A 25,684-nucleotide genomic window follows, 5' to 3' on the forward strand; every position below is an offset into this window, starting at 1 on the left:
TGTGATACAGATCTATTTGCAGATATTTGTTAACTCTGTCAGCTCTGATGAGAGTTCCGTGTGTGTTGGAGTCGGAGGTTTATTATTCATGAACAGTATACTTAACTGTTCATTAGAGTGATGGCCTGAAGGAAGAAATTGTTTCCATGCCTGGTTGTTTTGGCGTACAGTGTTCACCACCCAGACGGCAGAAGTTCAAAGAAGTCATGACCAGAGTGTGATGGGTCTGCAGTGATGTTTCCTGCCCATTTCCTTGATGAGTGTGTTTGTGTTTGCTGTCCACGTCCTGGTAGGTGGTGCATCCCAGAAAACCTTGATGTTTCCAATGTGGACACAGTGTAATTGAGAATGATGATGGAGGCAGTGGTGGGGGCTCCCCATGAAGTCCAATGTCAAAGGACCAGGCATTCCACCTCCCATCTCTATGCAGAACCGTCCGGCTCTCAGATGTGGCCAATCATTGTAGTGTCATCTGCAAACTTCAGGAGTTTAACAGATGGATTATTCAATGTGCACTCATTGGTATAAAGGGAGAAGAACAGTGGGACAAGTACACATCCCTGAGGGACACAGTGGTGCTGGTTTTCTGAGTTCTGCTTGTGAATTTTCCTAGCATCACCTCCTGCATTCTGTCCGTCTGGAAGTTAGTGATCCACGGGCACATGCAGGCTGGCATAGTGAGCTGAGTCAGTTTGTGGCGGAGGACTTCAGGGACGATGGTTTTGAATACAGAGCTAAAATCCACAAACAAGATTCTAGCGTATATCCATGCAGAGTCGAGGTGTTCCAGGATGAAACGCAGCCCTGTGTTGACCACATCCTCGACTGACCTGTTTGCCCAGTAGGCATGGGATCCAACAGGGGTCCTATGATGTCCTTCAGGTGGCTCAACACCAGTCTTTCAAAGGGTCACATGATCTTTGACGATGTGGCACCATATGTAAAGGGAACGCCGTGTCACAAATGGTTCACTTTAACAAATTTCTTCTCTTTTGCAATTTAAAATAAAATTAATGGAGTTGTAATCAGGTTTCGACAATCATTTTAATTCTTGATTTGACCCTGAGCACCTTGTTATGTTTGACCATGCACTGGATCTACAGCTCGCCAGAGTAACAGAGATCAAATAACGCTCATTTTTCCACACACCAAAATGTGGTCTTTTTGTTTTTCCTCCTTGATCCGATGAATTTGGCCCCCACAGTTGAAACAAATATGTTGGAACCTCAATGAAATCAAATGGAATTTAGTTGTTTGTTTTTTTTTTTCCATTCAACGCAAGAAAAAGTCAATTTCCCACTGGTTTGGGGTCAGGGTTGCATTGAACTTTGCTCACCTACTTACCTTTAATCCCATCACGCTGTGCAGAAAGGCTTTGCTGGGCTTTATGGGAAATGAATCACAGGCAGGCAGCTCCAGCTCGCCTTTCATTTTTGTTTTTCAGCCCCGGCTCCGTTGTAATGCTTGCTGATCTCTCTCTAGTCATCGCACCCTGGATTTGCCGAAGTGTCATTTCCCACCCGTAGCCTGGATGCAGACACACTAAGACGGGCGTGCCAGGGCAATGCAAAGGCAGAAACGCAAAGCCGGTCGTGTGTAGACGGGATACGCACATGCATTTCTCCACCCAGACCTATTAGTGGCTGCAGCCCACCGTTGAATTACACTGTCTGTGACAGTCACTGTACACGCTGTGGAATTAAAGTGCAGGGAGAGCAGGAAGCAGTCTTCTTACACTATTGACTTTTTTCTTTCTTTTCTTGTGTGTAGATTGTGGCTTGTCGTTCTCGTGGGAATGCTTCTCATGCTCTTGCGTTTGTAATCTTTGTTGTCTTTGCTCTGTGCCTCTGCCGCTGCCCGTCTGTCTCTCACTACTGTCTTCACCACCTTGTCCTTTATCTGTCAGTCAAGTGAACGTTACATTTGGAAATATGCAATGCTGCACTTTGCAAAAGTCTTAATCACTAAAGGTTTTCGGGAGCCTCCTCTTATTTAGGTCGAGTCTTGGCATATGCAGTCACATTACAAGCGATTGTCACGACAAATGCCAGCACCTCACTGCATATGCTCAATAAAATGTTCATTTTGAAGTCACATGTACGTACGTTTTCACACCCTTTGCTCAATACTTTGCACCTTTGTCTGCAATTACAGCCTCAAGTCTTGTTGAATATGACACCACAATCTATGTTTGGGCAGTTTTGTCGATTCCTCTTTGCAGCACCTCTCAAGCTCCATCAGGTTGGATGGGGAGCAAATTTTGAAGAAGAAACTGCAAAAGAGGAAAAAAACTTGAAGACTTTCTGCAGCTGTACCAAAATTGTAAAATTATTCAGGTAACTTGTGATATTATAAATATTTGAGACCAAGGAGTGTTTCTGTGTTCACCCTGTATATATATATATATATATATATATATATATATATATATATATATATATATATATATATATATATATATATATATATATATATATATTGAAAACCATTTGTAAAATTCAGGCGGCTTTTGATGGCTTTCAACAAGTGAGTAACTGAGAAATTGTTTAACAGCTTGGGCATGTTCCAACTTGCCCGTTAAGGTTTCCAACGGAGGTGTTTTTCCTGTCGCGCCCCCCCCCCCCCCGCGGTCGGGTCCGGCCTGGCATGCGACTCTGCCCGCATGTTCTTTCATTACAAAATGTCAGTTAACAATGGAATGTCCGAATAAACTCCTCATGCCGACTTCTTCTGAATGTTCTCTGTTCTCTGACGACTTCCTGGGTCAACAGAGCCTGAAATGTGGAAGTTTTCAACTTGAAACAGCGAGACGCTGCCGCCTCGAAGCGCAGATTGCCGTCAGGCGCCGTGGGCCGTCCTTAAAGCGACACTACCAGACCAAAATCTCTCATCAGCCGTTAAAATTTTTACCTAAAACCAGCTGAATTTATCGAATGGTGTCCACTCAGTTGTGCCTTACAGTTTTGAAAAAATTTCATTCAATATTCTCAGGTTTTCATTCAATATTCTCAGGTTTTCATTCAATATAGTCAGGTTTTCATTCAATATTCTCAAGTTCCATTCAATATATTCAGGTTGTCATTCAATATATTCAGGTTTTCATTCAATATATTCAAATTTTTCTTCAATATTCTCATATTTTCCTGTTTGGCATGCCATATAGAATACTGTACAAATGTTTATATATATATATATATATATATATATATATATATATGCTGTTCAAATGTTTTAGGCACATTTAATAAACTAAAATAATTGACTATGGTTGACTATGAAATAATTATTTATATATAGTCACCTAAGTATTTAAAAATTGATCAGTTTATGTAGAATAAAAGCCATCAGATTTGTAGCTGGTCATGAAATAGGATGTTTAGTCACTAGAATCTCACAAAGTCACAAAATCTTGCATTTTTACAGAGTGCAGCATAATAATCTAAGAAGTAAAGAGTATTTAATGCACCATCAACTTTATCATTGAACAGTTGAAAAAACAATTGTGAGACATTTGAACAGATGCTGCTGTTGGCTTCACAGCAGTTTCTATTGACATGGGTGTTGAATGGAGCAGGTAATAATCAGCAACCATGTCTCACCTCACAGGAAAATGTTTGCTCTTTTGTTGTTAATCTTAATGAAAATTCATCCCTCCATTACCCTTTATCCAGCTGTCGTACATACTAAAATCTCCCTTTCACCCTTTGTATTCATTGCCTGTGCTTTTCTTCTTTCTTTTTCTCTTGTTTTGCACTCTTCCCGTGGTATGTGCTTAAATTAAACTTTGCGCCGTTATGCGTGGCCATGGAAACCAACGCGTCGTCATCATTTCATTGTCTTTCCCTGCTAACGTGGCAAATAAAAGTGCCAAAAATTTTGCAAGGCAGACTTTACATGTACTTTTTCCGACGGACTCATTCTTTTGGAGGCGCCATTTATATTGCAAAAACTATTTGTGACAGTATTTGTAATAATGTATATTTTATGCAGCGGTATTTGCGCTCGCATTTCTTACTATGAATGATTACAGTGTTGCACGCCGGGTTTAATGGGGCCAATAACGTGCAGTCAGAGGTCTCTCCACCCTACTAAACGAGGGCAAACACGCGGTGGCAGATACGCCCGTGGAATAGTAAGCGACACAATTGGTTTATTCGAAAGCAGCAGACAATAAGTCGATGGACAATTTTCTTTGGGTTTGAAGGTGTTTGTGCAGCTGCTCTACAACAAATACAGGCATACGGTATGTGGTGCATTTTAATGAGGCTAGTCATCATCTTTAACATTAATCCTTTTGGGTTTGTTGGGAGCACAAGGGCTTTTAAAGCCATTTCATAACAGATTACAGTTTGTGTACCTCAGGAAAGTGTTGTAGATTTTGTCTCTAGGGGTGTTTCTGTGTTGCCAAACACTATGTTGATGGCACTTTTTTCTTTTCAGTCCTCATGCTTTTTTGGTCCTCACCAACATGAGTTCATAAATATTAACTGTACAAGGTATACTAGTATATATATATACTTGACAAACCCTCCATGGAGGGTTTCCTAAAGAGCGGGATTGAAGCTCACATGGGGTCGCTCTCGATGTTACAATCTTGGGAGCGCCTGAGTCCGCCCAACTCTTGGCCAAGCCATACTAGTGTATCTTGGGTGGGCTGAATCAAGCCACATCACGCCTCTCACCTTGTAGTTACCAAGCAAGCTAAAGCTCACAGGCTAACTTTGGATTTGATGTTCGAGTACTGAATATTTTTGCGGACCGGACAGTGGTTTTCATCAAGGTTGGCTTCAAAGCTGGTACAAAACTAGGATAGATATATTTCCTTAGTAACTGCAGTGCTATCGGTGTACCTAACATCACTAAGCCATCAACACATTAATGCTAATGTTGCTAACATATAATTAAATGATACTCACATTTCACTCACTTCTTAGTCTTTTTAAATGGTCCACACTGCAAACCATATTAATGGTTAGTCATTGCAATTTTGTATCTTGAATACATTTCTGTCCATCTTGTCTGTATCTTGTATTCATTTTTCTTGGACTGTCTTGTCCCTGCCTGTACTCATACCTACCTATCCATCTCTAATTATCTCTGCTGTTATATCTGTCTTGTATCAATCAAAAAAATTGCCTACCTTTGTTGTATCTATCAATATTTTGTTTGTCCCTGTTTGCCTTTTTTGAATTTATCTTAAAAAATTTTCAAATCTAACATTTATCCATCTGTCTTGTAGAGTTTGACCGATATATTGGTTATAAAATAATATGAACCTTTCATGAGCATATCGGTATTGGCATTATTTTTGCAGAAATTAAAACTTTTATTTTACCAAATGAACAATGCAGAAAAACACTTTGGCTGGTGGAAATTGTCATTACATAGTTTCCCCAGCAGAGAGTGACCTGCCAGCATTGTCTACAATGCTGTCAAGCATGGCTGGGACCCCATCACCCCTTGGTCACATTAGCGACATGAGATAGAGGCAAAGTGACCAACTGCCATTCATTTTGAATCAGAGTCGGCATTACAGCGACTACAGACAAGTGGTTGCTATGCCACTGGCTAAGTGGGGCTAAAATAGACAAGTGTATTTTATGCACATGTTGAGTGAATTGATATACATGGTTTGGTTGTTGATTATATTCATTGATAATAAAGTTCTCTGCCTTTTGGCTAAGATAAAGTGTAGCATCTGTTCTTATCCATTTAATATCTGATACATGCCCTATCCAGGGACCATATATTAAAGTGATTTTTGGAACAGGGAGATGGAATAGGGGCTTGCTCTGTCCACTCCATGCATCAACTTGGTATTGCAGTATTGCCAGGAATGGTGCACCCCCCAAATAATTTCCTTTGGCCACAGTTGATATAATCAGATCCACATTGGTATTTGACACAGGTTTTATACTGGATGCCATTCGTGGTGCATCTCCAGTTTCCTTGGGGAAACACACACAGCTCCTGGCATTCTGAAGCGGTCACCCATCCAAGTACTAACCAGGATCCACACTGCTTAGCTTATAACGTCCTGCTTATATTTATCTTGTAGCCACATTGAACTTTCTCTATTTAGACTGTATATAAAACATCTTTTCAGTGTTGGATTATTACATAGATTATTAAAGGTTTGCACACACACACACACACACATATACACACATAAGCTTACCCATGGCATTTTCCTCATGTTATATAAACTATGTATGTGGTACAAAGTGTAATTAATTGGAACATTACTTTCTCAAGACTACTACTGATAGTTTGCCATCTGAAGATGTGTTTTTGGTTATATCTCTGATGGTGGAGTCTCGATTAAACATGAGTGATTTGTGGATGTGCCTGTCTCTTCCAGGAGGTAATTAGATGCAAACTTAGTCCAACTTACACACAGCCGCTGTCAGACTCAAACACACATTTGCTCAACTCAAATAGACTGTGTCTTAATGAGGCCCACGGGGAGGGAGAGTTATTAAACCAGCAGGCTGGTTAAACTCTTCTGTCCCCAGTGGAAAAGATCTCGGAGCCATATGGAGCGAAGGACGGAAGCAAAGACTGATGGAAACCTTGATGGACAATTAGAGACACAAACAGACGGAGAAAGGACCTCTGACTCTGTAGGATTATGTTTCAGTTGGTGAGATAAGGAGCCACTTCACTCTTTATCCATCTTCATTTGGAGGACTGTCACTGGCACAAACTCAGAAGTGCCCTTACAGGAGTCCTGCACCATACATTTAGAAGCAACACATCCCTCGGAGATTGAAAAGGATGTCGAATTAGAACCAAAAAAGCCCTATTATGGTATATTTTCAGTTATTATCCTTTTGTAATTCTACTTATTTCATCTTATGCCTGATTTTGGAACTACACTGATCAGCCATGGCATTTTGACCACCTGCCCCCTTTTGCAACTACAATGTCAGTGACCCATCTAGGTACAGATTCCACAAGACCCTTTGATCAGAAACCAACATTAGGTGCATCAAATGAGGCTTGAGTGCCTATAAACGTGATGTCAGTTCATCAGTTTTACTTCCTTGGATCAATTTAAGTAGAGAGCTCAGAAGGTGCAGTTTTGGAGATGTTCTTGCCGAGTTGTCTCGCCATCACAATTTGGCCCTTGTCAAAGTCAGTCAAGTCTGAAGGTGTCCCCATTTTTCTTGCTTCCAACACATCAACTTGTCAACTTGTTGTCTAAATATGAGAGGCGATTGAGAACTTTTGAGCCGGACCCAGAAAAAAAGTAGGGCGTGGTTCTCCAACTTTTACATTCTGAGAAAGCAGAATTTCTTGAAAGTGTTGTCAAACTTTTCCTTAAATGTCGGCGTCTCTTCTAATGGTGTCCGATCAAATTAGAGGGACTTCAGTGAGCGCATACCTCCACCAAGGATTCAAGGATTTAACAGTTGAGGCCAGACATTATGTCAACACAATGTTTGGGCACTTTTACAGACATTATTAGTTAGCATCAGTGGTGGGAATAGCTAACCAAAAAGTTAGCTTCGATAACAGTTAATCCGCCAACTGAAAAATGATCTTTTACAAAGCTAAACCGATAAACTCCTAAAAAAATTAGGAGAAGTTACAGATAAAAGCTAAACCGCTAACTTTCACTATTGATTTCAGTACACTAGCAGCTACTGACACAACAACGAGCCAGCGCGTCTATGTCAGATTAGCTTTCTGTCAGCAAACAAGACATGGTAACCAAGGAAAAAGAGGAGGAAGAGGCATAATAAAGAAAATTTCTCTTTACACCATACAGTCTCGCCAGCATATCACGCAAGTCATCAACAGGCATACAGTTTTAACTTATGGTTAAATTTTTAGCCAAAGTAATGCCAAACAAGTTATTTAAATTAACGTCACATCTGGCATTTTATAAAGTGAAAATATCAGCTATATGTTTTAGTTTTAAACACCCCAAACTCGGTGTGTAAAAATTGGTTCACCTTTTGCATCTGTGCATGTGTCATTTCGGACCACAGCAACACATCTGAGACGGAGCCTCTTTACCCAAAGCAATCAAATGGAGCTTATTTAGCCACGGCGCTCTGATCGCTTCCGCCGCCTTTTATGATGAAATAATGCTGAATTTATGTGGAAATGTTTGTTGTACAAAAGCTATAGATATCTGTCGCTGAGATAGATGATGACTGCAGTGCAGTTTGACGCAGAAATGACGTGTTAATCTGTGAACCGCATCATCAGGGGGGACAGATTTTTAGGGGGACCATTCAGTCTGCAACACCGGATATTTTTTTGACTTCATAAGCCGTCAGCCAACATTTTGTAGGCTTTGGAAATGCTCGTGTAAATTAACCTTTTCCTAGGCATGTATCCTATCCTATAGATGAGTTTATTGCGTCCAGTTTGTTATTACAATAATTCAAAAACAGTAAATCCTGCCATCTGCGATCTACAAAATTAGGAATTAAGACTAGTCCTTGAGCCACACGATGCCGTGCATAATAATTTCTTCTTTGAGCCAAGCTCTTACTGTCCACCAGATTTCAGCGAAATCAGTTTTGTGTATGATAGAGATATACTGCCAAGAAGACAAACAAACAGCTGATGGTGAATAACATTATTATTATTTTTTTTTTTTTGCACATGAAGTTTGTGTCTATCCTTTCCGAGGGTGTAAAGATGACGGAAGACCCAGTGACAAAATGCACACATTCCTTCAGCAACACAAACAAAGCATCTTTATTTGTTCACATGAAAGCTGAAAGAGATTCGATGGAGAATGGACTGACGAAGGGAAATTAAAAAAGAGCTGGGGGGGGGGGGGGGCACAGCTGAAATGACAGTGATTCAGTATAATATGAATAATGACTAATGAATAATTTATATTAGCTGTGTGTACTACCAGCGGTGATATATATCAGTAATATTGTGAAAATGTAATATATATTAGCCACATGGCAGTGGCATCGCATTATTCATAAAAAGTGGTGTTCTGCGGCAAATGGCTCTTTAAAAAGCAGGAGGAGAAACCATATCGCTGCGGTTGAACACCAACTCTGGAGAAGAATGAAAGTGGATGAAGGAGAAAAGAGGAGGAGGAAGCGTGAGTAAATAATTCCACCAGGTATTCAATAAGCAAATTTATCAATCCATTTACTCAGTCAGGTCAGGTCTGGGAGTATGTGCCGGTGCCACACATTACTGCATCCATCAAACAGTGGAATCATCTTGGGTCCGCGATGGCCTACACATTCTCACTCCCATCTCATCACATTGTGACATTTGGTCAGTGCCCTTTTGTGTCACTATGTGATGGGTTAGGTAGCCCCTTCGTCTCACATCGATATACATGTGGGGAAATGCTTTTTTATAGTTTCTTCCTCTGTGCTTTTGGAGTGATAATCAGTACCCCAGCAATGGAAAGCTGCATATCATCAGTGTAACTATGGAAATGTATGCCTTGTCTCCTGATGACATTCCTAACTGGCAGAAAAGATAAAAAAAGTGGACCTAAACTTAAGCCTTGGAGAACACCACAATTTAATTTAATGCTGTTAGATGAACATTCATATATATATATATATATATATATATACACACATAATATAATATAATATAAAATATCAGGCATGATAAAGATTTAAACCAACTCAAAACAGTAACAGATAAGCCAATCAGGCTGTGGAGTATATATTGCACAGTCAGCCACATCAAAAGCTGCATTGAAGTCAAGTAATAACAGCACTGGAAGTTTTCTCATGTCCAGGTTGTACAGTACCTGAAGAAATTATTATTAATATATACCTCCTGGCATCCGTCCGTCTGTGGGAGACAGTGGTGTAGCATCCAGATTGTTTTTTGTTTTTTTGTTTGAATTGAAAAAGTGGATAAAATCAATTTCAGTTAATTTAATTTATATAGCACCAAATCACAACAAAGCTGCCAATGCGCTTCACACAAGTAAGGTCTAACCTTACCAACCCCTAGAGCAAGTACACAGGTGACAGTGGTAAAAAAAAAACTCTCTCCGATGATTTGAGGAAGAAACCTCAAGCAGACCAGACTCAAAGGGGAGACTCTCTGCTTGGGCCATGCTACCAACTCAGTTGACAATACAAATATAGAGGAAATTTTTGTCTTTTGTTTCTATCTGCAACTGCGTGAATGACTTATCTGTTATGTTTCGGACGCGGTCGGAGCACCGACCCAGCGTTTGAAAGGACCCAGCATAAAATAAGCAGAGCACGGTTCAAAAGATAACAGAATTTAATAAACATAACAATGGGTGCAGTACTAAACAACTAAAAAGTCCGCGGTCTGGTGAGGTGGAAACACGGCGCGCTCTCAACAGCGCAAACGGTCCGGAGCCACAGCAGTTCGGACCCAGGGACCCCGCCGACACCCCCCAGGTGGCCGCGACAAACCAAGTCTGTGAAGAAAGAAAACATGAGGTGAGTCCAACTCCACACAGAGAGACACAACTCAAAGGTGCACGCAATCAGCAAACACTTCCTGGCTTAAATCTATACATCAGCTTCTCACCCTGCAGACACGGAACAACTCAGTTCAAATCTCCACTGCAGCAGAAGCTGATTAGACAATTAGCATAACGTGACAGCTCACTAACACAAGGTGTGAGGGACACCAAATCCACTGTCATTACTTCATAAAAGTCACCAAAAACCAAATTACCTCAGGAAGTGTGCTGAAGAGCGTGAGACCTCACCCAATCCTCCTTCACAGACTGTGGCGTCAAACCTGGAGTGGTCTCTGCGTCCGTGATGGTGAGATTGTTCTCCTGACGTCGATCTCACACGTCTGCTCACAAGGTCGAGTCTCTGGCAATCACACACTGTGCATTCAAGGTTTAAATGCAGCAATCTCTGATCAAGACAGAATACACCACAGCTGTGAGTCCTGATTACCTGCACATGAAAACAAGCCTCAGGTGTTCAGGGTGAGGTCCTAATGCTCAGCCACTCAGTCCTGAATGCATACCACCTGGTGGGAGAAACAGAAAACAAAAACCAAGCCAGCCAAACACCCCAGCCCACAACAGTACCCCACCCTCACGGGAAGCCTCCTGGCGACCACACGGACCTGGGCCAGAAAAAACAAAGCCCCCCTCCAGGGACCATGGCTGGAATGTTGGCTGGGAACAAAAAACACCTCCTGCAGCTTCAGTTTCAGCTCCTTGTGCTGACGATCCAGCTGGGGAAGGCCCGTCTCCAGGAGCTGTGCGTTACTGTGCTCTGACGACAGCTCCATCATCAGCTGCTCAACCTGCAATGTTAATTTCTTCATGCAGTCATTGATCATCTCAATGTTGAGCTTCTCTAGTTCTTCCTTCAGCTGGATAATGCACGCTTCCAGCCGCCTCTTCTCTGTCAACAGGGAACTTTGTGCCGAGACTATCACTCATCCCAGAGCTCATCCTTTCTCACCCTGAGCCTGTCTGCAGTAGACTGCTCCGCAGCTGACACTCCAGTGCAGAGATATCCTTTGTTGACTTTAATGGTCTTGCCCTCTGTTTCATTTAGCAAACCTGTTATAGTCTCCACCTCTGACTGCATCTTTGCGTTCATTCCTGTCGACTCTTACTTCAGTTGTTCACTTTGCATAATTTTGGCCAGGAGTTCTTGAAACTGTGTACTCAGCCTTCTTCCGACTGTGTGTTAAAGTCTGCTTAGTCATAAAACAAAAAAAAGAAAAAAAAAGACAAACACAAACAACCATACCAACCCCCCCCCTCCCCAGAGGACCGTCCCATCAAACCCCGGGAAGAGGAGAAAAGAAAAAACACAACCCAAACTTAAGCTTGCAAAAAAAAAAACTCTAACACCCCCTCCCCCCCCCCCCCGGACGACATGTAGGGACCAACACCCCCCAGAGGACATCCCGCCAGCTCCAGGAGTAATAACCACAGTCGAGGTCCCTCTGGGATCCAAAGTCACCCACGGGGGCTCCCATCGCCTCCCAGAGGACCGTTCTATCAAACCCCAGGAGACGCCCCCCCCATGACTAACAGACCCAGCCCCGGCCGTCTACGGCTAGATGGACCCACAGTCCTTTCCCCCCCAGAGGACACCACAGTCACACCCTGAGGGCGGAAACTGGGGAAAAAAAAAACATACAAACAAAACAACAACCCCAACCCCACCCCCTCAGCGCAGTGGAAACTGGAAGTACATCCAGTGTCACCAACCACGACTATACCCCAAAAGTCAACTGGGAGGAGTGGAACAGCGGTAATGGCGTACGGCACAAGACGGCGCCACCCCTCCGACTTTTAAACCAGCCACCAGCTGCGGGTATATTCCACTGCCCCTAACCTCAGCTACGCCGATGGCATACGGCTCAAAGGCGCGCTGAAGCCGGAGGTGGAACAGGGAATCAACAAAAAAAAACAACACCCCGAACCCCCCCGGGTGCAGAGGTACCTGGGAAACGCCCAGCATAACCAAACTGCACCACTCCAGCAACGCCGACAACGTACGGCTCACACAGCTGGAGCCAGAGGAGAAGAGAGGGAACAACAAAAACAAAAAAAAAGAAAAAAGAAAAAACAACCCAATTACCCCCCCATCACCCCCCAGAGGACCGTCCCATCAAACCCTGGGAGGTGAAACCAAAAGAAATAAAAAAGATCAACAGACAAACATAAAGTCACCTGGGTCAAACTATGCTCCAGACAGCCTGCATTTTCAACTCCACCAGACCACAGACAGTGCTTTAAAACCCACAAAAACAACAAATTAACCCCTGATAAAAACACCTCATACTAAAACAAGAAACAGATAATAGACCAATAAAAAAAAAAAACTAACATTGGCCTACGTCGTCAAGTGCAAAGAATGGAAAAACATTGTGTTTTCCATCCCTTGAACCTGAACGGTAATGTGACTCTGTCACCAACAGAGGGAGCCAAAGTGCCAAATAAGAAAATCCCTGTGGCAACAGAGTAAAAACCAATACACACTGCTGTAAACGACAGCAGATTATAACAAACAGCTTAAAGTGCAAACTAAATACCACCGGGGCTGCTACAACAGGCGTCAGAGCCAGCTGCACGGGAGGAGACGGGGCTACAGCGGTAACAGTGGGGTGCGACACGACCCAAGCTGTAAACTCCACCATGCGCGCACCAACGCGCACAACCCGGGCGGAGAGCACCCGCAAGTGATCCCGGATCAACTCCAACATCTGCTGCAGCCTTCCCGGCAAAAATACCGTCTCTGCTTCCGCTGGTCCATTGTTAAATGGCCAGAGACTACTGTTATGTTTCGGACGCGGTCGGAGCACCGACCCAACGTTTGAAAGGACCCAGCATAAAATAAGAAGAGCACGGTTCAAAAGATAACAGAATTTAATAAACATAACAGTGGGTGCAGTACTAAACAACTAAAAAGTCCGCGGTCTGGTGAGGTGGGAACACGGCGCGCTCTCAACAGCGCAAACGGTCCGGAGCCACAGCAGTTCGGACCCAGGGACCCCGCCGACACCCCCCAGGTGGCCGCGACAAACCAAGTCTGTGAAGAAAGAAAACATGAGGTGAGTCCAACTCCACACAGAGAGACACAACTCAAAGGTGCACGCAATCAGCAAACACTTCCTGGCTTAAATCTATACATCAGCTTCTCACCCTGCAGGCACGGAACAACTCAGTTCAAATCTCCACTGCAGCAGAAGCTGATTAGACAATTAGCATAACGTGACAGCTCACTAACACAAGGTGTGAGGGACACCAAATCCACTGTCATTACTTCATAAAAGTCACCAAAAACCAAATTACCTCAGGAAGTGTGCTGAAGAGCGTGAGACCTCACCCAATCCTCCTTCACAGACTGTGGCGTCAAACCTGGAGCGGTCTCTGCGTCCGTGATGGTGAGATTGTTCTCCTGACGTCGATCTCACACGTCTGCTTACAAGGTCGAGTCTCTGGCAATCACACACTGTTCATTCAAGGTTTAAATGCAGCAATCTCTGATCAAGACAGAATACACCACAGCTGTGAGTCCTGATGACCTGCATGTGAAAACAAGCCTCAGGTGTTCAGGGTGAGGTCCTAATGCTCAGCCACTCAGTCCTGAATGCATACCACCTGGTGGGAGAAACAGAAAACAAAAACCAAGCCAGCCAAACACCCCAGCCCACAACATTATCAGTCCAATGCGCGAGTGACAATCTCTGCTACATTTGTTGCACGTGTACTGCTGAGCTCGCTGCTTAGCAAAGCCTTTGTTTCCTCTACTGCTCAGCCCTTTGGGAGTAATATATGAGGTCTGTTAGAAAAGTAACAGACCTTTTTATTTTTTTCAAAAACTATATGGATTTGATTCATATGTTTTTACGTCAGCCAAGCTTGAACCTTCGTGCGCATGCGTGTTTTTCCACACCTGTCGGTTGCGTCATTCGCCTGTGGGCAGGCTTTGAGTGAGCACTGCTCCACCCCTCTCGTCGTTGTTTCATTGCAAGGAAATGGCGGAATGGTTTGGGCTTTTTTTTTCATCAGAATTTTTTCAGAAACTGACAAAGGAACACCTCCATTTCGGAGTGTTAGAGGACAAGTTGGGACATGCCTATCTCGGCTTTCAGTGCTTACCAGTCGAGTGAGTATAAGAGAAATTGTGGAGAGCTGGGCATGTCCCAACTTGTCCTCTGGCACTCCGAAACGGAGGTGTTCCTTTGTCTCGCTCCATCAGCGAATCGGTCGTGATGCGCGAAGCCTCCATACGGCTTTCCATGACAAAATCTCTTGTTAAAAGTGAAATCTGCCGGAAAATGGCTGATGTCCAGCTCTTGTGATAACCAGAGAAAGTGCACACGACGGTCCCGGCTCCACACAGCCATCCATTTAGAAATTATGTGGTGGTTTCTGCCTCTCGCTGGCTGCTCGGAGTGCGGTGCGCCATGCGCCATTGTGGGCCGTCCTTAAAGCTGTAGTAACACTCCTTATTCTCTACCAAGCCCGTAAAATTTTCACCGAATGCCAGATAAATTTTTCGAATGGTTTCCAGCTGCCTGTCTCTAACAGCTTCTGAAAAAATTCTGATGGAAAAAAAGCCCAAATCATTCCACCATTTCCTCGCAATGAAACAACGACGAGGGGGGTGGACCAGTGCTCACTCAAAGCCTGCCCACAGGTGAATGACACAACCGACAGGTGTGGAAAAACTCACGCATGTGCACGAAGGTTCAAGCTTGGCTGACGTAAAAACATATGAATCAAATCCATATAGTTTTTGAAAAAAATAAAAAGGTCCATTACTTTTCTAACAGACCTCGTATACATATATATATATATATATATATATATATATATATATATATATATATATATATATATATATATATATATATATATATATATATATGTGTATGTGTATGTAGGGGCGTTGCCCCACAATGCCCTCTTTCTGTCTGGATCCGCCCCTGGTTTACAGTCTATGAGCAGGTAGAATGGAGATGTTGTGTATTTATTGGAAAGCATGACCTAATTGAAAGGTAAGAAGGTTTTATCAGTGATTTTTACTTCACGCCGTCATCAAAAACAGACTTTAAACATATTTGAAAAAGAAAATGCGTGTGTTTGTTGTAACGCATCGCACGTCTGTGCAACTCTGTGAGTGTCCTTGCTGTGGTTAAACTGAAAACACAGTTGCAGAGTTTGAAAGAAAATAAAAGTTTAAAAACATGTTTGTAACCTCTGCACTCCTCTTTGCTGTCTGTGTCCTCATGTTCTGAGACACAGAAGGTAACTTATTTTTTTCAACTCTGACATGCTGCACAAAACAGCGGACTGACAGCTCACAGCATCATGTGAACACACAGAGTGATTACAGGTGCACGTACCAAACGTCTTATACTGGTACTTTGATAATACTGTGATCTGGTAGAGTCCCTGAACAGGCACCAATATGAAAATGATGGCAAAAGTAGGCAGTTTGTCCGAACTCCCCCCTCCCCCGGCTACAAGCCAGTATGTGAATATATACTCCAGTTTAATGTAGTGCCCACTGCTGTTCATCTCCAATACAAGTAGTTAACCTAAATTTCTGTTCTGTTGCATTTACACACAAATAGATCCACAATGTAAACAACAACAACAAATTCACAGACAGGATTCCCCTTACCAAACATTTCTGCTACATCTGTGGCCTCAACAGCGATCACATTTCTCTATTTACATTGTGGAATATCATTTAATCCCTATCCCTAGAAGGCAGCCTGAGCTTCTCATCACTGGAGACTTCAGCGGATGACCATGTCAGCTTATCTCTATGTTGAGAACAATAGCTGTCTTATTCTTCTGGGCATGTTTTATGTTGTTGTTGTTTTTTTTTTCTACAGCTGCACGCTATGCTGCCCCCCTCCGTGGTAACAAAAGGCAAACTGAGGCAGTACCACTGTATTAAAGCACAGCTCCCTGTTTTTTCCTGAAATTCGATGTTATTTGTTTAAGTTTAGCAATATCACTTTTGGCATATTTTGACTTTCATTGTGATAGGGGCACACTTCAAATCTAGGAATTCCTGGAAAACATTCATCACTGGGTGCAGGATGACAGATTAATAAAATCCAATGAATTTGAAGTGTAAATATTAACATATTCAATATATTCCGTAGAAAAACTCATCCACAAGATATGACTTCAAAATAATTTTCATTCCTCTCTGATTTTACGATTCCTGACTTTGTATTTTTTCCCCTTAAAACCTGCAGTCAACCTTTTGACAGAATTGTCTCTTGACATCTTGATGTTTTGTTTTCCTGCTTTTATTTTATCGACCCACAAGCTGACCCCACACTCGCACGGATCCGGCTGAACAATATTATAAAGTGACATTTAACATTGATTTCTGTAAAGACATACACTAATTACAGGCCTACGTACACACGTGTGTGGACATATGCAATGGCGTTATTGACATAACCCTCTACCCCGGCACTCTCTTGTCAAATTATGTGGAGCAGAATTTCTCTCTGTTGCTCATTTTCTGTTCTTTTCTATGGATTATTCTTTTCTCTCTTGACAAATGAGCCAGTAGCTTGGCACCAGAAAGATGATGGAGAAATAGAAAGTCCTGTACATGCACTGACATCCATAGGCGGCACTTCAGCGGATTCTGTAGCATGACGCAAACAAGCGCATCCAACTCCCATTGGAAGGATCGCCAGTCCAAAGCATGTTAAATCCCCATTGACCCTATGTGTCTTTTTGCAAGGTATGTTTTCACAGTTTTTGCTCTATGGCAAGATGCATTATCATCTTGAAAAATGATTTTATCATCCCCAAACATCCTTTCAATTGATGGGATAAGAAAAGTGTCCAACATATCAACATAAACTTGTGCATTTATTGATGATGTAATGACAGCCATCTCCCCAGTGCCTTTACCTGACATGCAGCCCCATATCATCAATGACTGTGGAAATTTACATGTTCTCTTCAGGCAGTCATCTTTATAAATCTCATTGGAACGGCACCAAACAAAAGTTCCAGCATCATCACCTTGCCCAATGCAGATTCGAGATTCATCACTGAATATGATTTTCATCCAGTCATCCACAGTCCACGATTGCTTTTCCTTAGCCCATTGTAACCTTGTTTTTTTCTGTTTAGGTGTTAATGATGCCTTTTGTTTAGCTTTTCTGTATGTAAATCCCATTTCCTTTAGGCGGTTTCTTACAGTTCAGTCACTCCAGTTTCCTCCCATTCGTTCCTCATTTGTTTTGTTGTACATTTTTCGATTTTTGAGACATATTGCTTTAAGTTTTCTGTCTTGACGCTTTGATGTCTTCCTTGGTCTACCAGTATGTTTGCCTTTAACAACCTTCCCATGTTGTTTGTATTTGGTCCAGAGTTTAGACACAGCTGACTGTGAACAACCAACATCTTTTGCAACATTGTGTGATGATTTACCCTCTTTTAAGAGTTTGATAATCCTCTCCTTTGTTTCAATTGACATCTCTCGTGTTGGAGCCATGATTCATGTCAGTCCACTTGGTGCAACAGCTCTCCAAGGTGTGATCACTCCTTTTTAGATGCAGACTAACGAGCAGATCTGATTTGAGGCAGGTGTTAGTTTTGGGGATGAAAATTTACAGGGTGATTCCATAATTTATTCCTCAGAATTGAGTGAGTCCATATTTTTTTTCCCTCTGCTTGGTCTAAAAAAGTAACCGTTACTGACTGCCACAATTATTTTTCCTGATTTCTTATAGTGTTTCTTAAAGCCAGAAAGTTGCCATTTGAAATGACTTTAGTTTTGTGTCATGTCTGTGATCTGCTTTTTTTCTAAAAAAATTAAACAACTGAATGAACATCCTCAGAGGCCGGTGATTCCATAATTTTTGCCAGGGGTTGTATGCAGAGGCAGCGATGGGGAGGAAGAGGACCAAAAGGCAGAAGCACAGCGAATGAAGTGAAGGGAGATATACCACATTATGTGTCTCATCTCAAAGATTCCAAAAAGGTATAGTTTGGACTATCTGTGACCGAATGTTATGGAGTTATGAGGTAAAAATAGAACAAAGGTCAGTTTCAGTTTGTACAGGGGTCAAAAGTTAAAGTTGCTCTAATTTTGTTAAAATGTGATGCAAATTATTGGTTGAACTAATAGGATTAATAAATGGAATAGTTTTGACTGTGTTGAATGTTTGGTCTCCAAAGTGAAGGTCAAACAATGTCAACGTACTTTGGATTCTATGGCATGTGACATATGTTACCCTGTAACGTGACAACTAAGCATGTTACATGGTGCAAACTATTCCTTTTTTAGAACCCTATTAACTCAACCAATATTTTGATCACATTTTACAAAAACTGGTGCAACTTTAACTTTTGACCCCTGTACAAACTGAAACTGCTCTTTGTCACCATTTTTGCTGTTTTTACCCCATAACTCCAAAACATTCAGTCACAGATAGCCCAAACTATACCTTTTTGGAATATTTATGATCAGACAACTACTGTGTTATACTTTTCAATATGATTGGAGCATTTCTAAATTTTGAGCCTTGTATAATTCTTCTTTGGCCCCTACTTGGCCGCCATATTGGATTTTCAGACGCTGATTTATGAAGAATGTTCATGCCAAATCTCATGCTTGTTTCACCAAGTGAACAACTGTGACCAAAAGTCATACTTATCTGCTCCACTAACTCCTCACCCCACTGAGCTACCGCTGTTCGAGAAAGCCAGACTTAAAACGAAATATGTGGGGTAGATTTGTGTAGCTAGGTGGGTTTACTGTTTTCATGTTATAGAAATCAACACACATTGATTATAAATATGTTTATGCGACATAAGAGCAGCTCGCTCCCATCCTGTTATCTCCCTGAAGTCTTTCAGATGCGTTTGATAAATGAGAGAAAAGCTAATAAGCAACCTTTATGCAAATGTATTCATCGCCATCTGAGTTTGCATTATGACGCGGATTAAAAATAAATTTTAAATTTATCTCTTATGCTGCTGAGAATACGCATGTAGAAGGGAGAAAATGGCTTGAAAAGGATGAAAATGTTTTGCTGGAACCAGTAGGAGGGAATTGTGCTCCAAATTACTGTTTAATTAAGAAGCTTGTTCAAATCATTACTCTGTCTGTCATTTTGGGGGCGATCAATCACTCCGTGTGTAAAAGTCATCTGGCACAATGGTCCATGCAGGCATCTATCATGGTATTTATGTAGCCAGTCAGAATTCTTGTATTAGCGTCACCTCACTGCCCTCACATATCGGCTTGTGTCTGCATTCAAAACACTTTGCTTCATGAGCAAGCCAGTAAAACACGGCATCAACCTCCAGCACCAGGCGCCTGGCAAACCGGCCGCATGTCCTGGTGTAAAGGTGAACTCTAAAGGACGATGATTCAGCCTCAAACCAGACGATTATGCAGACATTCAGAAGGATGTTCAGTTTGGGCAGTTTAATAAAAGCTCTGTACGGACGGGTTTGGCATTTCCTTTCTGACCCTGAAGTATCGAACATCTGGTTTCTACCTTGTCATCTCACTGATCCTCAGCTTATCTTTGCCTCAACACCCTGGAGGTTTAACCACAGGTGATACATTGGACACAGCAGATGCAAGGGGATGACATTCTAAGGTTGTATGGCCAAGACTAGGGCCACCAACCCTGCCACCAACCCTGCTCCTGGAAATCACCCACTTGACATATTTTCTAACTAAATCAGGTGTACTTAGTCCATCAAGAGCTCGGAAGCACCAGGCTCGACTAATCAGTTGCAGTTGCAGCAGGTAGACATGAAGCCCAATTATACCTTGGGGCATTTTTGTGGGTCTAGCACCTTTGCATTGGTTTCTACTGCCGGTGATTTTTGTGCTCTTTATCATGGCCAGATAAGTCCCTGCTCTGGGGTAAATACTTCTAAGTGGCCTTGAAATACTGATGGCCTGAACTCGAGTTGCATTGGTTGGAGATCAAGTCAAATTGTTCAAAGTAAGGTGAAGATACCAGCAACAAGTGACAAGCCAGACGAGTGAAACGAGAGCAAGAGTAGAAGAACCAAAGCAGAATAAGGACAACAGAGGCGACAGAAAAAGTTATGAGGAGGTACAGGCATTGTTGGTTTTCTTCTCAATGGATGAGGTCCAGTAAGGTTTTAAACCCTTGAGAAGGAATAAATAAATTAGCATTCTGGCTCAAACTGTCACAGAATTATTACGTCATTGCATACGTTGGTGCATGAGCCAATTATGGGGCTGTTCCTGTCAGTGGTTGTAACATTTGGGAAGTAGATTAAGTTAAGGCAGTTGAAATGGACCTATGGAAAACATTCAGGGCAGGTGATCTCCAGAAGGAGGCTTGGTGGCTCCTGGTCTCAACATTTCTCTCTCTTTGAAGCAAAACATCCTCGCATCAAGCAACCCAGTCCAGTCGAAGATTCAAGCTTCTCTACTATGGAAACCACCTGGACAACTGAGAGCCTTCACAGAAACTATGGTGTCATTTGATGTGACTTCGTTGTTCACCTGCATCCCCACCACTGAGGCCGTCTCAGCTGTGAGGCAGAGACTGCTGGAGGATGCATCTCTACATGAAAGGACCAAACTCACACCAGACCACATCTCCCAACTCTTGGAGATCTGTCTTAACACCATGAATTTCCTGTTTAGGGGGGATTACTACAGGCAGATCCATGGTTGTGCGGTGGGGTCTCTGGTTTCCCCCATTGTGGCTAATTTGTACATGGAGCGAGTGGAGAAGAAAGTCTTGACGTCTTTCACGAGCATCTCTCCCAGTCACTGGTTCAGATATGTTGATGACATATGGGTTAAAATCAAGCAACAGGAAGTTGAGGACTTTACAGAACATATCAACTCGGTGGACTCCAATATCAAGTTCACACGTGAGGATGCCAGAAACAACCATTTAACCTTCTTGGACTGTGATGTTACGATTGTAGAGAACAGACAGCTCCAGACAGGGGTTTATAGAAAACCCACTCACACTGATCAATATCTGCGCTTTGGCTCAAACCACCCCCTTAAACACAAGCTCGGGGGGATCAGGACTCTTCAACACAGAGCCCTACAGGTGCCCACAACTACAGAGGGAAGGGCTAAAGAACAACAACATGTCTGGAAAGCCCTCACAGTATGTGGGTACCCACGATGGTCCCTGGATAAAGTGCAGAAGTCCCAGAGAACAAAGAGACCAGACAGACAGGAGACGGAGACAAGAAGAAGAGGAGTGTCTCTCCCTTATTTAGCAGGAGTAGGGGAAAAACTACAGAGGATCTTCAGACAACACAAAATCCCAGTTTACTTTAAACCTGTTAACACCTTCAGACAGAAATTAGTTCACCCTAAGGACAGGATCCCAAGTTACAAACAGAGCAGTGTAGTGTATTATATCAGATGTCAGGAAAACTGTAACGAACACTACATAGGTGAGACTAAGCAACCTTTACACAAAAGGCTATACCAGCACCGTAGAGAGGGCACCAGTGGACCTCAGTCTGCAGTTCATCTCCACCTTAAAGACACTAACCACACATTTGAGGACAAGGAAGTTAAAATCTTAGCCAGAGAGAAGAAATGGTTTGAGAGAGGGGTGAAGGAGGCATTGTATGTGAAACAGTTGAAACCCAGCCTTAACCGGGGAGGGGTTCTGAGACACGCTTTGTCCCCTGTTTACAATGGGGTACTCAGGTCAAACCAGTTTCAGTCTTTTGTTCAAGGTAATGAATCATTTACATCATCAGGAGAGCCGTCAGGAGAGGCGTCAATACCATCGTTAGGAGGGAGAGCTATCCTGTCATTAGGAGGGTGCTAACTAGAGCACAATAGTTGCTAATTAGAGCTATTGTTTAGTCACTAGCCTATAGCAGTCTGCCTCTCGGTAGGAGGGTTCTGGTTAGGTTTAAAACTCCTGCTTTTGTCTATTTGTTCTTCTCTACAAGGGTCAAGACAGAAGTCAGACTACCAGAGCAAGAATTTTATCTGAGGAAGCTTCTGCGATTTGAAGCAAAATGTCCTTGCATCAAGCAACCTATTCCAGTCGAAGATTCAAGCTTCTCTACTATTTTCTCTTTAAATTAACTTTTTCCTGAATGTAAAACATTGGGCCTTGCCTTTATAGTGTGGCACAAATGCTTTTTTTGGGTGTGTTGCAGCAAAAAAAAAAAAAAAAAAAAAAGTATTGAAACATTGTATTGGACCCAAACTGAAATGGAATCTTCAAGCTTTGATTTATTGGTTGGTATTTTATTTTATTTGAAAGTCAACAACAATGCCAGTAATGTAAGTATCATTTCTGAATTTCTGTTTGAGATTTTGATACCCATTGCCCACGTCATTTAAATCGTGAATCCACTTGACCTCATCACTGTGCCCCATGGGCCTATTGGTAAACATAAGGTGTGCCTATGTATCATAGTGGTGCATTGGTCTCCTGTGGAAGTAGAAAGTGTTTTTTTTGCTATAAACCAGCAATTAAATGGGCGAGTATCAGAAGTGCCTTACATAAGAAGGTTGTGGAAGGTATCTCAACAGTTTAGTTTCTCAGTGACAGGATTTCAAAACGGCAATAAATCGATTACAAATGTATACCAGCAACTTTCCAAAGCATATGCATTTAGATTAATAGACTGCATTCCCGGCAGCAGTTAGTTTCATTCTATGCCAGTTGGGTGGGAAGTGCTACAAGCAGTGACTTGAAAATAAATGGCAGGCAGGAGTGTTGATATGCAATTTTCACAGCCTGGATAGAAACAGGGACAGCCATCTGTAAGGCTGATGGTGACAATGAACATGCAAATGTTGATGGACAGTGACTTATTAACACTACAACAAGATAATTACATTTTTGTGTCTAATTGATGCTACCTTGTAAGTGGAACTCCCCTAGAACCCCTAGTAGACTTCAATGACATGTCACACAATGGTTGCACATCACGTGAAAGAAAATAATTCCAGTCCAACTTTGTAATGGGGAGATAACTGGAATTTTGCATTGAATTGATTCATCACATGATGTTGACGTTGTAAGCACAACTCATCTTAAACCTGCTGGTCAATTTCAATGAAACTTCACACAGTGGCAGTGCGGCATATGAAGATGTGCATGAAAGAAAACAATTATGATCCAACACCATCAAGGGAAGATATCTGGAATTTTGTGTTTGATGCAACATAGTGTATACCTGGCGTATTACCCACCCCCCTGAGTGGGTTTGATTCAGAGACTGAATTGAAGACATCATCTTCACCAACAAACCTATCACCTCCCACCTATCCCAGATGGCAGAGAACTAAAGCTGCTTGAAGAAAAAAGAGCTGCTATTACTACTACCACTACTACTGCTACTGTTACTGCTACCACTAATACTGCTACTGTTACTGCTACCACTAATACTGCTACTGTTACTTGCAAAAATGAAGATGTAAAATGTTCAAAGAAAAAAAGAAGAAAATAGAAAGGTTTGACACCAACTTTTTAGCACACTTGCTGATGATGATGCAGCTACCAACTCTACTACAACTACTACTACTACTACTAAATAGCCTATGTCACTCCCCATATGTCAAAGTGTATGTGCCCCAGGTTTGGCTCAATTCTGCAGCAGAAACGTACTTTCCCCTTAACTACTACGATTACCATTTCGTCAATTTATTAATTTCAATTTATTACATTTTATATAGCGCTAAATCATAACAAATATGCCTCAAGGCACTTAACACAAGTAAGGTTTAACCTTACCAACCCCTTGAGCAAGCACACAGGCAACAATGGTAAGGAAAAACTGCCTCAGATGATATTGAGGAAGAAACCTTAAGCAGACCAGACTCAAAGGGGTGACCCACTTTTACTATTTCTATTACTTCTACTTCTACTAATACTACATCTAATACTAAAGTGCTCAATAGCCTATGTTACTCCCCATATGTCAAAGTAATTTTGGCTCAAACCTGCAGCATAAAACAATAGCCTATGTCACTTACTGGTCGATTATGTCAAAGTATATGTGTGCCACGTTTGGCTCAATTACGAGATGCCATTTGGACAGGAAAGGGACATATACACACACACACAGTTGTCTCTGAGTACATAGATATTGATTTTTCCTCGAGGCCAAAATATGTCCATCGGGTATTGCAAAGGCTTTTCGTCCTTCCGTTGGTCTGTCTGTCTGGCCGTCTATCTGTTCAGCATAAGTCCAGTCCTGTTCCTTCAGAGTGTTGAAATTCACAGGGAACATTCTTGGGACACAGACCTTGGACAAGTTCAAAGGTGGCTAACCTTGATGTATTTTAAGAGGTTTAAAAAGTCACATTCTTTTGTAACCTGATCCGTTTAGTTAGAATGACGCAAGTGACAGCCAGTCAGAGTAGAGCTGCACTGTGACATCGGTCGCTGGGCTCTTCAAAACTGTTTTGTTTTTTGTGTTTATAGACATGTTTCTCATATATTATGTAAAAGCTAGAAAGAAACAAGCACTTCTAAAACTGAAAAAGCTGTTTTTGAAACCTATTAACACTTCTGAACTTATTTGTAAGACACTTTACGGAGGTTAGCATGGTGTCATCACTTCCTGGTTCAGCTACTTGCTAACCGCTTCGTTTCTGGTATATTATGTAAAAGCTACAGAGAAATAAACACTTCTAAAACGGAAAACACTGTTCTTGTAACCTGATAACACCTCTGGTGTCATTTATAAGACATTTTGTGGGTGTTAGCTTGCATGCTAACTTCTGCTAACTCAAAGCTAATTTTCTGTGGAGTTAAGCTTGTTTCATTATTAGTATGTGCAAATGCACAGAGGGTGATCTACAAATATTCCTTGATTTGCACAACATGAACAAATTAGGTTTGATTAAAACGTGTACAAAGTGTACGCAAGACAATAGGATGTTAATAATTAATTAAACAACTGCAAATTATAAATAACACAATGCTCATAGAGCCGAGGGTATTTTAGCATTGCGTTATATTTAAACCATTTGATGGATTCCAGTGAAACTACAAAAGAGGGTAGCACACCATGAGAAGATGTGTATGAAGGAAAACTGGACTTCTTATTGCTTGTCCACATATTTCACCCCAAAATCTTTACCACTGACATGGAATATATGCAACTGACTACAGTATTTTCCGGAGTATAAGTCCCAGCTGTCAAAATAATGCCTCTTGAAGAAGAAAACTTATATTCTATACATTTTTTAAAAAATGTTATCAGCTC

The 25,684-nt window shown here is 41.9% G+C and overlaps 1 protein-coding gene and 1 non-coding gene across 2 annotated transcripts in view; both read left to right on the forward strand.

Annotated features, from left to right (window-relative positions):
• The window catches only part of grm8a (glutamate receptor, metabotropic 8a), a 666,822-nt gene that overhangs the window by 469,705 nt on the left and 171,433 nt on the right, over positions 1-25,684 (forward strand). The window lies entirely within an intron of this gene.
• LOC117504508 lies at positions 5,659-5,850 on the forward strand. The gene has a single exon (XR_004558809.1). It is a non-coding gene; the product is annotated as a U2 spliceosomal RNA (small nuclear RNA).

This window comes from Thalassophryne amazonica, chromosome 22 (genome assembly GCF_902500255.1).
Source record: "Thalassophryne amazonica chromosome 22, fThaAma1.1, whole genome shotgun sequence".
NCBI classification, from domain to species: Eukaryota; Metazoa; Chordata; class Actinopteri; order Batrachoidiformes; family Batrachoididae; genus Thalassophryne; species Thalassophryne amazonica.